Genomic DNA, 13,494 nt, shown 5'->3' with positions numbered 1-13,494 from the left:
GCTTGATTACTTCCAGGAGTAGGGAACTCACTAGCTCATTAAGCTGCCTATTGAAAACCTACAGATGTTAGTTCATTCTTATCCCAAAACAAAATGCATATTCATATAATGTCCAACCATGTGTTCGTGTTTTATCTGCTACAAGAATACAGATCATGTTTAATGGAAATTCTGTGGTTTTAAGTTTTCTTCTCTCTTCTACATAGCGCTAGAAGACAGTTATGTCTTCCTTTATTCTCTATTTTTAGCCTAAATATTACTGCTTCCTCCAACTAGTCTTCATATAACATAGCATACTTATTACTTTGATCTCCCTCCTCTGCAGGTTTTCTGGTTTGCTGATGTCCCTCCTCCTGAACTGAGCATGAGGCCCAGATGTAACCGAAGAGCAGAGTTAATTTAGCAGCATACATGCGTATTAGGTTCATGGTCAACCCAAACCCCTCAAGTTATTTTCATAGGCAATTCCTCCACAAGTCAGGTCTTCCTTACTCTGTATGTATACAGCTGGTTATTAAAAAGTGAATGAGGGGCACCTTGGTGGCTCAGTTGATTAAGTGTCTAACTTCAGTTGAGGGCACGATCTTGCAGTTTGCGAGTTCGAGCCTCACATTGGGCTCTCTGCTGTCAGCACAGAGCCTGCTTTGGATCTTTTGTTCCCCACCCCACGCCCCCTCCTTCCCTGCTTGTGCTCTCTCTTTCTCTCAAAAATAAATAAACATTAAAAAAAAAAAAGATAGTTATCCTTGCCTTTGGGCACCTGGGTGGCTCAGGTCATGATCTCACAATTTGTGGGTTTAAGCCCCACATCGGGCTTGTGCTGACAGCTCACAGCCTGGAGCCTGCTTCAGAGTCTGTGTCTCCTTCTCTCTCTGCTCCTTACCTGCTCACACTCTGTCTCTGAAAAATGAATACTAAAAAAAAATTTTTAAAGTGAGAGAAAAAATTGTACCTTTGTTATACTTCATTTTGTCAGTTTTACCACAGTGCTTCAGGCTTTCACAAACATTTGGAATCTCTTTTCTGATCCAGATGGATTTTTTAGAAATTGTTTTTTCTCTATCTCAGCTTTTGATATTTGGCATTTTGTAAGCATTCTTTCAAATCTCCACTTAAGCCACTGATAAAGATCTGAAGAGGATAATTATTTTTCAACCAACATCTTTGGGGGGGCACCTGGGTGGCTCAGTTGGTTAAGCGTCTGACTTCAACTCAGGTCATGATCTCACAGTTTGTGGGATCAAGCCCCACATCGGGCTCTGTGCTGACAGCTCAGAGCCTGGAGCCTGCTTTGGATTCTGTGCCTCCCTCTCTCTCTGTCCCTCCCGTGCTCGTGCTCTGTATCTCTCTGTCTCTCAAAAAATAAATAAACATTTAAAAAAAATTTTTTTAAATGAACATCCTTAGGTATGTAGATCCTTGTGCTCATTGAGTTTTACCAAGGCATATACTCCAACTTACTGGAATTGCCAGGTGATAGAATATAAGCATCTTCATTTTTTACTAGGTATTGATAAATTGCACATTCTTCAGAGAAGTTAAATACAATTTGGTTACAGTTAGTTTCCTTATATGAGGGAGTTGCTGCTTGGGAAATCATGGTTTACACTGAGTATGTGTGATACTGGCCACAGAATGCATGTGACAAGGACACTCAGGGCCTAGGGCTGAGCGAGCCAACTGCAAGGTCCAGATTCTCATGGTGACAGCAGTGGTGTCATCACACTGGCTTGTAGTATGTTTTGGACTCTCGTCTGACCTTGTTTCTGTACACATTTTAAGCCTAGTTTTCTTGTGCTTCTATGAGCTAAACTTTATTCTTTCTACAAACTCCATTTCTGCTTAAGTACAAGGCCAGAATTATTTTCTGTTGCATATAGCTAAGAGAATATTATAACCATTTTCCCATTGCCACTTAAATGCTCATTTCCATTTCTTCCCCCAACCGTTTCAGAGCAAGATTTCACACTTCTGTTAATATGCATATTCATAGAAGATTAGGCTCTCCTGCAGACTGAACAACCTCTGCCCGAAATGAGATTCGCTTCGTTCCTTTTTCTTTGAATGTCCATGCTGCTTCCTCACCTAGGAAATTCATCAGTTCTGAAGAACGTGTTTTCTCAGACTTTCCATGCTATTTTTTCTCTTCCCTCTTACTCTGCTCTTTTATTTGGATTTTGTTTCCATATTTATTTCTCACACAGGCAAAACAAAAGGAAAATAAATCCCAGAAATAAATATAATATCAATGGCAGTCCCAATGTTAGCAAAATTTGGAATGATTGATACTTGGAGACAGATGCATGTAAATGAAAAATACACCAGTTTTTTTTTTTTTCCCCTGTTGGAAATGAACATTATCAGCACCATGTATACATGGTAAGTCAAAAAATAAAATAGGAAGAATTCATGTCATGCTTGTCCTGCTGGCCTTAAGCTCCTTTCTGGTTCCTTTAGTTTGCTTTGCATATTTATACTCTATCCATTAATGTTTCTCATGGGACAGTTTTCTTTTACTTACTAGTTCTTAAAGAAAGGAATGTCGTTTCGGTACACAGCTGCATTTTAGTAGGAGTATTTTTCCCAGACATTAAACAATGGTTGAATTAGGAATCTCTCTAAAATTCTGGTCACTAGTTCCAGTGTGTGTGTTGGAGGTCCACACCACCAACAAGCAATTCTCCAACACCAGCTGGGCATCTTACAATTCGTCCCATTTCTGACCCTTTCCATCTGGGATGGTGTCAGTTTCCATAGGTATGGGCTCAGGGCCACATGACTGCCCCACCCCAGTTAGATGCCAGTTGCAAGCCTAGTTTGTCACCTGTGCTTCTGATCCACTAGGTATAAGTTAGAGGTTCCAGCCACCCCCTCCTTAGGTTGGATTAAAGCTAAAGCTCGCTCATAGAACTCAGAGAAACAGTTTATGTCCTAGAGTACCAGTTTATTATATATACAACTGAGGAACAGCAGGATGAAAGAGTTGCATAGGGTGAGGAACAGGGAAAGGGCACAGAGTTTCCATGCCCAATCTGGGTGCCACTCCCCCCAAATCTTTACGTATTCACCAGCCTGGAAGGCCTCCATACCTACTCCTTCTGGGTTTTTATGGAGGCTTCCTTATATAGTCATGATTGATTAAAATACTGACTATTGATAATTGATTTAACCTGTAGCTCTTTTCCCCTCCCAAGAGGTCAGGGGGTGTGCCTGAAAGTTCCAACCTTCTAACCACTTGGTTGGTTACACTGGCAACCAGCCCTCACCCTTTGGTGCTATCCATAAATTGCATCATTAACATAAAGTCAGGTGAGGTTGAAAGAGGTTTGTTAGGAATATGAAGACACCATTATCACTCTTATCACTTAAGAAATTCCAAGGGTTTTAGGAGCTCTGTGCCAGAAACAGTGATGAAGACCAAATATATATATTAATCACAATATCACACTCTTATTGGCTTCCAATAACTTAAACCTGAAAAGACTGTATCTCATTAAGCTATCAAATAAAAAAGGTAAGTATTTCTGAGTAGAGCCCCTGGTCTTTGCAACACTAAAGTCTTCTGAGAAAAGTATCTAAACAGAATCTCTAACTGTAAGCCTCTGGCATCTGTAGTTTTTACAAGATCCCAAGTCATTTCAGTGCAGTTTGCTGTGACAATTAGCAGCCTAGTAGAAGGTTGGTAACACCGCAGTGGACTTACTAGTATTTCCAGCCTGGGATCCCCTCTCTCTTCTGGTGCAGCCATCTTGATTTTCTTCCAGGGAACCACCCTGCTCCACTCCCAGCCAATAGCTCAAAAGGGGCTGCCCCCAGGCTGTCTGCTCCAGGGGGAAATAAGTAGCCTGGACCTAGCCAATCCATAGTGATTGGTTCAGGGATCCGGCCCAAGCTAGCTAGTGAGGCTCAATTGTTCCCTTTTGTCAGAACTGTGGGGGAAGAGAAGCGTTCCTCCCCTTGGGATTTATGCACTAGCATCACTAGGATGAGCTAGTGACTGAGAATCACGTCAGCCTGTGGGGAGCGGGGGCACTTAGCAGACGGTGACCTGAGAATGTGGTCAGTTCAGAGGAAAACAAAAACAAGAATGGGTAAAAAGGAGAGCAGGGGAGGAGGAGAGGGATTGAGAACCTAATATTGTTATTTGAGCCCCTGAATCCATCTGTGCCGAATTAGATTAACCTCAGGATTTTCAGAGCCATCATGTAAATAGTGTGCTTGGGCTGCCATAACAAACACTATACACTGGGTGGCTTAAACAACAGGAGTTTATTTCTCATGCTTATGGAGACAGGAAGTCCAAGATCAAGGTTCCAGTGAGGCCAGTTTCACTCTGAGGTCTCTTCTCTTGGCTTACAGGTAGCTGTCATCCTGCTCACACAACCTCCTTTTTGTGTGTCCCCAGGGAAGAGAAGGACAGGGGTGAGGGGGGCAGTCAGGTTGTTATTATAAGACACTAATCCTATTGTATCAGGACCCACCTTTATGAGCTTATTTAACATTAATTACCTCCTTATAGGTCCTGTCTCCAAATACAGTCCCGTTGGAGGTTAGGGTTTAGCATATGAACAACGCAGTCCATAGCATGATACAAGAAATTCTCTCCTCCTCTTTTCCCAAAAGCAACGAGCTGGACTTTTTTCAGTCACTTAATATGACAGAGTTCCAAACGTTATAGTCACTGCTGTTGACTTCAGCACCCAATCCACTCTATTTCTGTCCTTATGTGTCAGTCTGACTTCCAAAACAGCCCATTGCAGGGGGCGACAAAGCCTTTAGGACATAAAAGGCCATGTTGGGATGGGTCAAAACAGGCCTCTGGAGTCTGACTGCATGGGTTTCTTTTTTTAATTTTTTTTTCAACGTTTTTTATTTATTTTTGGGACAGAGAGAGACACACAGCATGAACGGGGGAGGGGCAGAGCGAGAGGGAAACACAGAATCAGAAGCAGGCTCCAGGCTCTGAGCCATCAGCCCAGAGCCCGATGCAGGGCTCGAACTCGAGGACCGCGAGATCGTGACCTGAGCCGAAGTTGGACACTTAACTGACTGAGCCACCCAGGCGCCCCATTCATAACATATTTAAACAGTGACTGGCAACTGTGCTACAACGTTTGTTACATACACACATAGACCTGCATTAATTCTCCGTGCATTTACCAGTGTGTGACTGCATGTTACCCAGCTTCTCAGAGCTTCCTTTTTCTCAATGAGTAAAAAGGCGAGCCGCTGTCTTCGGGTGATAGCACATACACACTTACTAGCGCAGGTCCTGACATGCAGACACTCAACGCTGTGTGCACAAATGGATAAATTGCAATTAGAGAATGAAATTTCCCTTTTTGTCTTGAAATTTTCACTTTGAACTTGAGTGTGTTTAATTTTGAACTTCTTCATAGAGCTATTAGATTCATCTATTTTCCTCTCTTAAGAAAGCATCAGTTACCTAACGCTTGAATGTAATTACATGGAAATGACAGTTGTGCCACAATGAAACGGAATAATTTAGATGAACATTTGGTAACGTGCTCTCCATAATTCTTAAGAAATCTGTTGCTGAGAAAACACTATTGCAAAGCGGAAGTCTAAGGGGAGCTGTGTAATTAGCAACTATTTCAATGGATTACTTTTCTAAAAAACTTTCTGTAATGGAGAAAACCATTAGGCTATTGAAATTATTCTCTGTGTATTGAAAATAAGGACCAGAAAAGCAGAATAGCCTGCCTCTTTCCTACTTGTTGAGTAAAGTAGGGGCTCACTCAATGTCAGGGTTCTACCTGACTTTCAATGAGGTTTATATAACGGAGTTCCACTTCAAAGATTCTCTTCAACTGCTGACTTGAGTTAGGAAGAAACGATGATAATTGTGTGATTTTGCAGGCAGATTCACATTATAAATTAAATTTTCTCCACTTGGCTGGAGTTGGTGAGTCTCAGAAAGCAGACCTCCTTTTCTTATCGGGGAAATGGATTCTTGTCCCAAACAGACTATGAAGGTTATTAGAGATTTTTTTTTCTAATTTACACTTTAAACTTTTTCTATTTTAAAACCATTCCTATAAAAAGTCAAACAATAAAGATGTATTTAAAGAAAAAGTTAAATAGTCTTTCATCCTCCACTTCCCCCTCCAGTCTGAACTGTCTGAGGTAACCAATGTCATCAAATGCCAGAATATTTCCTTTGTTAATGAAAATGGAATTATATTATATATATTCCTCTGCCCTTTTTTTGGATGTTATTGGTATGTAATAGACATCCTTCCTCCAGGGAAGTACAGGCATAATATTTAAAGTAAGCATGCACCAGAATTCATTCACCAGGCCATTTGTTTTCAGATATTTATTTATTTATTATTTAATTTATTTATTTAGAGACTGAGTGGGGGAGGAGCAGAGAGAGAAGGAGAGAGAGAAGCCCAAGTAGGCTCTGTGCTGTCAGTGCAGAATGTGAAATAGGGCTCCATTTCACCAACCATGAGATCATGACCTGAGCTGAAATCAAGAGTCAAACACTCAACTGAGTGAGCCACCCAGGTGCATCCAGATTTTATTTCATTTTATTTTTGTTACCACAAAGAATGTGTCAAAAAATATGCACATGTTTTTGTGACAAAACACAAAATGAGATTTCTCAAATGGGCAGTTATTTTAGGGTAATTTCAAGGTGCTACCACATCCTTACAACATAGTAAAAGAAAATAATGACCTTTGTTGGCAGGAGAATTTGAAAATAAGGATAAAAGAATATAAAGAATAAATTTAAAAAATTTAAGCCACAAGGGATCCCATTCAGTTTTGCAGTGTGGTACTTGTAATACTCAACCTTCATAAATCATTTCTAAATCTTTGAAGAGGGCCATGAAGTCCCTCCATATTCACGTGAAGGCCTTGGGTAGTTTGTCAAAGTGTGGTTCCTCGAACATGTTCACAGCAAAGATTCCATTGCCCACCACCCAGAGATTTTTATTTAGTGGGTTTGGAGTTGGGCTCAGGTAGCTTTACTTCTCACAAAAAAATCTCCCAGTGGAATTCCCAGGTGAAAGCACTGGGGTTTGTAAGCTTTGGACTAGACCAAGGGTCAGCCAAGTTCAGCAGTCCACCTGTTTTTTATGGCCTGTGAGCTAAGAATGGTTTTCACATTTTTAAATGGTTGGAAAAAAAATCAAAAGAAGTATAATATTTCATGATATGTAAAAATTATATACAATTCAAATTTGAGTGTCCACCAAAAGTCTTATTGGAATGTAGCCACGCCCATTCATTCCATATCATCTATAGCTGCTTTTGTGCTGCAACAGCCAGGTCGAGTAGCTGCCACAGAAGCCATATGGCCACAAAGCCAAAATATTTTCAATCTGTCCCCTTCCAGAAAAAGTTTGCCAACTCCTGGACTAGATGATCTCTAAGGTCCCTGTCATTTCTGAATGTATTTTATTCACCGTTGTTATTTACCTCCTTTAATATGCAACACCCTGGAGCTGGTGCTGCCACATGGAGGCACAAAGTGTGGGGGAGGGCCAGACACCGTGATGAGTTTCTTTTTATCGGTCACTTAGAAATTAGGAGGTTATGTGACCAATGTAAAATATATTCTACATGAGCACAGTCAGAAAATGAGTAACAACTACAATAGCTAACACTCTGGTGGCACGTTCTGTATATCAAGACCTGTTTTCAGTGTTTCCCACGCGTCGACCCATGGAAGCCTTACAACAACTCTGTGTGCAGGACCTATATTTACCCTCCTTTTACAGTTGAGGAAACTGAGGAATAGTTAAGTGCCTGCCTGAGGACACATAATTATAAACAGCAGAGTGGGGATATGAACTGATGCAGTCCAGCTGCAGAGTCTGGGCTTAAAAACACTAAGCCGTTTCTGCAAGAGATAAAGGTAAAAAATAGTATGTTTGGACTCCAATCTTAATTACAACTTCAAAATCAGGGGAATGCCCACTACCTTCAGATGAATATTATGGCACCTTTCTACCAGGGTCATGAGGTCAAATATCCTCAGGGCCAATTAAAAACATCAATGCAAGGAGAACACTGGCTTCTCAAACACAGTTCCTTTTTCTACTTTGAATAACACCGTGGAAACAGAGCCATTTTCTTACAGGAACATTGTGTAAACTGTGGTGGTAACTGGTAGCCACAGGGCAAGAAAACCATCATGTGTGGTGGGGACTGGGTTCAGCCAGAGAGGGAATGCCCCACTGAAATTAAAACAAATAAACAAACACACTGTCTGGGCCAAACAAAATAAAACTTCAAGCCATAAATGTGTGACCCTTACTTAAGTCATTTTCTCTTTAGGCTAAATCGTCTTAATTCCAAACGTTTCCACCTTTAAGGAGAATCATGGCTGCCCCCTTGAACTGGTGTCAGCTTTAGTCATCTGTGGCTGATGTGAGTTACAAGTTTAACTTTCAGAAATTGAAGTCCTACCTAACAGACAGTTACACTATGCTCAAGCCTAATGCCCTCCTCATGTATAAGAAATATCTGCTTTCTATTATAGTAGGCAATCTCTACCCAGACTGGCCCTGCTGATAAGTGTTTTTCCTTAATGGAAAAGCATATTTTCATAGTTTTTCCAGGAATATCTTTGTGTCTTTAATGGAACCATAATCCATTCCCTTATTTAATCTTCAATCACACAATGCTTATTTCACTCAATATAATGGCTTATGCACATTCACTAATGGCCCCTAGATAAAAACCTCTTTTTTTTTTTAATTTGAAAGTGCTTCAGAGTACACAAGAAGAACAAAACAGAAAAATGCCAGTTGTTTAGTTGAAGTGAAAAAAATAATGATCAGAGTACTGAAACTTGAGTGATAAATCACTGTAATAAAATAATTAAACAATTTGTCATTCTGGCAATCTGAAATAGTATTTAAAGTGTTCAGACATTTTCCTAAAAATCTACCTAAAGACCTTTCAGATCCTATAGGAAATAATTTTTTATAAAACGATATTTAAAAATATTTTCCACAAAAATCTATTCAGAAAATAGTGCCTTAAATGGTACTTCAGAATCAATCAAAATTTATTGCTCAAATTTGACTTTTATGTGTTCTGGTTGGAGTTCATGGACTCTGCACAAAGTAAGCATTATTTTGAAGATTTTCAGTTAGTTTAATATATAGTGTCATAAATAAAGGACAAGTTGTCTTCAGAGGCCTGCCTAGGAGTTTGGAGTGTGAAAAACACGGCACTTTTGCACTCGAAAACAATTTTCAGATGAACATTCAGTAATTGTATATAAGCACAAACAGGACATCGAATTCTTAAATGTGGAACTTTACAAAACATCGGTTGAAACAAAATCACAAAACACTAAATAGAAGGCCGTATCCTGGACTCAATCCTAAAACAGAAAACATACATTAGTGGAAAACTGTTGAAATATGAATAAAGCCTGGAGTTAATAGTAATGTACCAATGTTGGCTTCTTAGTTTGGACAAATACACCATGGGAATGTGACATGTTACCATTAGAGGGAACTGGGTGATAAGTATATGGGAACTCTATTTTTGCAACTTTTTTTGTAAATGGAAAATTATTCCAAAATAAAAAGGTCATTTAAAAAATCACAAAACAGGGGCGCCTGGGTGGCGCAGTCGGTTAAGCGTCCGACTTCAGCCAGGTCACGATCTCGCGGTCCGTGAGTTCGAGCCCTGCGTCGGGCTCTGGGCTGATGGCTCAGAGCCTGGAGCCTGTTTCCGATTCTGTGTCTCCCTCTCTCTCTGCCCCTTCCCCGTTCATGCTCTGTCTCTCTCTGTCCCAAAAATAAATAAACGTTGAAAAAAAAATTTAAAAAATCACAAAACAATAGGTGAGAGTATTGCCCTGTTCCCCTAAAGCACCCAACAGAATAGGGGAGGGTGACAAACTTCACATGCAATTAAGTGCCACTTGTCTACGTATGTGGGTGGTGTGTGCATGTGAGGTGGACGTGCGGGGGGGTGCGTGGAAACAGGTAACACACTCCAATCTTTTCCTCAGTGAACAGTCCTGCTGCTCAAAGCTTCAAAGGACACAAGTGAGGGCAGAAAGATTCCTAAATATTTTATTAATAAAATAAATATCTTAATAAAATGTATGAATATGTAATAAGAAATATATTTAAACTTTAGGAATTTGTCACTATTGAATTAAAACAGATAGGTCATCACTACTGGACAACGTTCAACTTTGCTTTTTGTCTGCTTTTAATTTTTTAAAAACAGTTTTGTGTCTTTTTGTGGTATCTTCAAATATATACCAGTGAAAATGATTATACTTTGTTTCCAAATTCTGTAAAGCACGACTTTATACTCATTTCTGTCCCTTCACCAGAGAGACAACATTGTGATAGGCTTCTCTTTTGCTGTATAGAACAGAAGCATTAATGAGGTAGATTAAACATGTCAGCATGTAAAAATAAATTTAATAGGTCTGCTTTCAGGCAAGATGTAGTAGGTCATGGCAAGCCAACACATTGACTGCAAAACCACAAAAAGGCAAATAAACTACAAAACACATATTTTTAATGGTATCAGAAAGTAAGGAAATAGCATAAACAAAAATTCCAGAGAAAGGAGAACCACTTTCCGAAATATGCTGGCAATGGTTGGCCATCATTTAGGTTAGGGTTTGAGAACTGTTCTCGAATGAAGCAGAGAGCTCCCGCTGGGAAAAAGAGATCCCAGAAAATGTTTTAGCTTTCTTCTGGGCTAGAGTAATCAAAAGGAAATGTGATGGGTCTCAGTGATAGATGGTTACGGTGGAACATTAGAAATGCAAGTACAGAGTCTGGACTTGGGCCAAATGACATTTTGATATGGTTGAGATCTCAAGAATCAGGACACACTGATCCAACTAATACAGGTTCTATACAGAAACAAAGCCAGGTGTAGATTCAAGGCAGCTAATTACTCCCACCTCACCACCTCCTATGACCCCAGCAGCCAACCGTGTCCCCCTTCCACCTCTGTACAAGCACCAACGCCTGTGTCAAACGTTCCAGCAAATGGAAACCATCAGAGGAGTACCCCCAGCTTCAGTGGTGATGGTACTGTGTGAGTAAAGAGCGCGGGGCTCCTTCCCAGAGACAGAAGGGATCTCAGATGGAAGAGGCACAGGATGAGCTCATCTATGGATTGGCCACTGGGTGCTCAGAAGAAGTCCCATGCTCCATGAGGAAGATGTCTGCTAGTTGTCAATATGACTCCATCCCAGATGACATTAAGAACTGATTCCTGTGTGGGACCTTCAATCTTCTGGATTAAGAAGGTATGACATTTTTTTTTTCTCTTTCAGTAAAGATGAACTCAGGATATTTGCCTTGAGGGAGCCATAATCTTTAATTTATATACAGGGTTGCATTAAAGAATAACAGCTCCCTGCTGAAAATTATGCAGAGGTAATGGGAGAGCCGAGCTGCACGTAGACATTCAAAAGTGGAATCTTGTCTTGATGGATTCAGTCACTGTTTCTCTTTTTCTTTTTTTAATTTGTCTTTAAACTCCACTATTTTCTGCTTCATTCCAACATGCATTGTTCTAAGAAGCCATGAAGGGAATGTCAAATTTTACTTTCTTGGTGTGCTTCATTTGTCACCGTAAAAGAGCGACTCAAACCTGATCAGCAGAAGGATTTGCTCCTGGGCCCGTTAATTATAGTGAAATTGTAGAATTAATACTGAATGTTATGACCTCAGAAAATATTCCATTCTCTTTATTTCACCCTCATCTCAATGTGTAATCGGCCATATTTTAACAGTTCTAGGTTTATTTATCAAAACAAAGCAGATATATGTCACATGATGTGATCTCTAAACCACTTCGGCTTAGTCTATTTGTCAGTCAAGGCACGTGGCGTCTAGAATGGCTTCTGCTCTCTCAGGTCTCTCACATGTTTGGTGGTGAAGTATTTAGATTTATATCATGTTCTTGACACTACAATAAAAGATGGATGAACATCCAAACATTTGGATGAACTGCAAAGTGCAATAAAGGGCTCAGAAAACCAAAATGATCTTCAGGAACATTGCCATTATATAGGAAGAGGGTATAGTATATATTTTTATTTTGTTGTGGTTTCGTGATTTGCATGCTGAGTTCTCATAAATGAAAAAAATGGTACGTTCTAAAAAAGCTGTTGAACTGGCCTAGTTTTATGTGCATCGCATTGTATTGTTTAGTGAAGGGTTCAATTTGAATTTTGGTATAAGCAATTAATAGGATATTGGGGCCATTTTAGGAGTTAACTTGTGGCCAGTTTTTCCAGTTACAAGGAAGCATTTTGCTTATACATTTTTATTCTTATAAAAGATTCTAGTAAAGGAAAATAAAACACCAAACATCAATGAGTGTTATTTTAGCAAATATAATTTTTAGATGTGCTATTACTTCACATATATAAAACAGATGGTATGTAGGAATGTTATATATTTAAACATAAATCCACTTAGAAATATTACCTAGATTTATCAATTTTTATAGCATCTTTCTCACATGGGTCACCTAGAAAGTCTACAATAAACAGTAGATGCCATATATTACAAAATAATATTAGTTGCAGATAATGTATAATTTTTAGAATTAGTCAATCTTTCACACGGCTTTAGGTTCTTCTGTTACTTCCTTTTATAACACCCTGTTTATCTCTATCATTTTATTTGTTATATTATAATAATTGATTAATTGTGCAATTTTTGTTATAGTGCCTTTCCTATTATGTTCTGAAGCTGGAACTAGGTTTTCTTCACTATGCTTTGCTTAATATTTAGCTTTGCTTAAAACATGGATGTGCTCGATAAAGATGTGGTTAATGAATCAAGGACTGAAAGATATACAGCCTGTTGCCTGCTTTGTGTAGCCATCAAGTTAAGAATGCTTGTTTTTTCCTTCTATCTTTAAATGGACCTATTTTTCAAATGTTTTTTAAGTACCTAAATAGCAACCTCAGTTTTGCTTGTTGGCCCATATATTCTAAAATATTTACTATTTGGGCCTTTAAGAAAAAAGTTTCCTGACTTTGATTTGGATCAGCTCTGTCCAGTAGAATAGTAGTGATGAAAATATTGCATATCTGTGATCTCCCGCAGGATAGCCACAGACCACATATGGCTACTGACCACGTGAAATTTGTCTAGTGTGACCAAGAAACTGAAAATTTTAGTTTTATTTCATTTTAATTAATTTAAATAATGCCATGTGGCTAGTGGTTCCTGTATTAGCAGCAGATCTAGTTATATGAAAGAATAGACCTCCTGTAAATAGAATAAATACTTACTTGGAGATCAAGCATATCTTTGGAAAAAAGGAAAAATATTTGAAGTTAGTTTGGTCTTTCTGGCAAAAAAACTAAGTAAAAATATAAAGTAAATTATCGCCATTCATTAAAACAACTATTATTATGACGATACGTTGAAAAGGCCCAAAGGTAAAAATTAACTCATTTAATTTGACGGTTACATACAAACTCATTTAAAATAAGTGGTGGTT

General features: G+C 39.1%; 1 protein-coding gene across 2 annotated transcripts in view; it reads right to left on the bottom strand.

Moving 5' to 3' along the window:
• Positions 1 to 10,413: 10,413 nt before the first annotated feature.
• The window catches only part of METTL25 (methyltransferase like 25), a 161,125-nt gene continuing 158,044 nt past the window's right edge, over positions 10,414 to 13,494 (bottom strand). For both annotated transcript variants that reach the window (XR_006294400.1, XR_006294401.1), the window contains one exon: positions 10,414 to 11,943. The gene's annotated coding sequence lies outside the window, so the exon portion shown is untranslated. The remainder of the gene's footprint in view (positions 11,944 to 13,494) is intronic.

Source organism: Prionailurus bengalensis, chromosome B4, assembly GCF_016509475.1.
Source record: "Prionailurus bengalensis isolate Pbe53 chromosome B4, Fcat_Pben_1.1_paternal_pri, whole genome shotgun sequence".
Taxonomy (NCBI): domain Eukaryota; kingdom Metazoa; phylum Chordata; class Mammalia; order Carnivora; family Felidae; genus Prionailurus; species Prionailurus bengalensis.
Note: the sequence above shows the minus strand (reverse complement) of the source record. Positions and strands in the feature narration are given on the sequence as shown.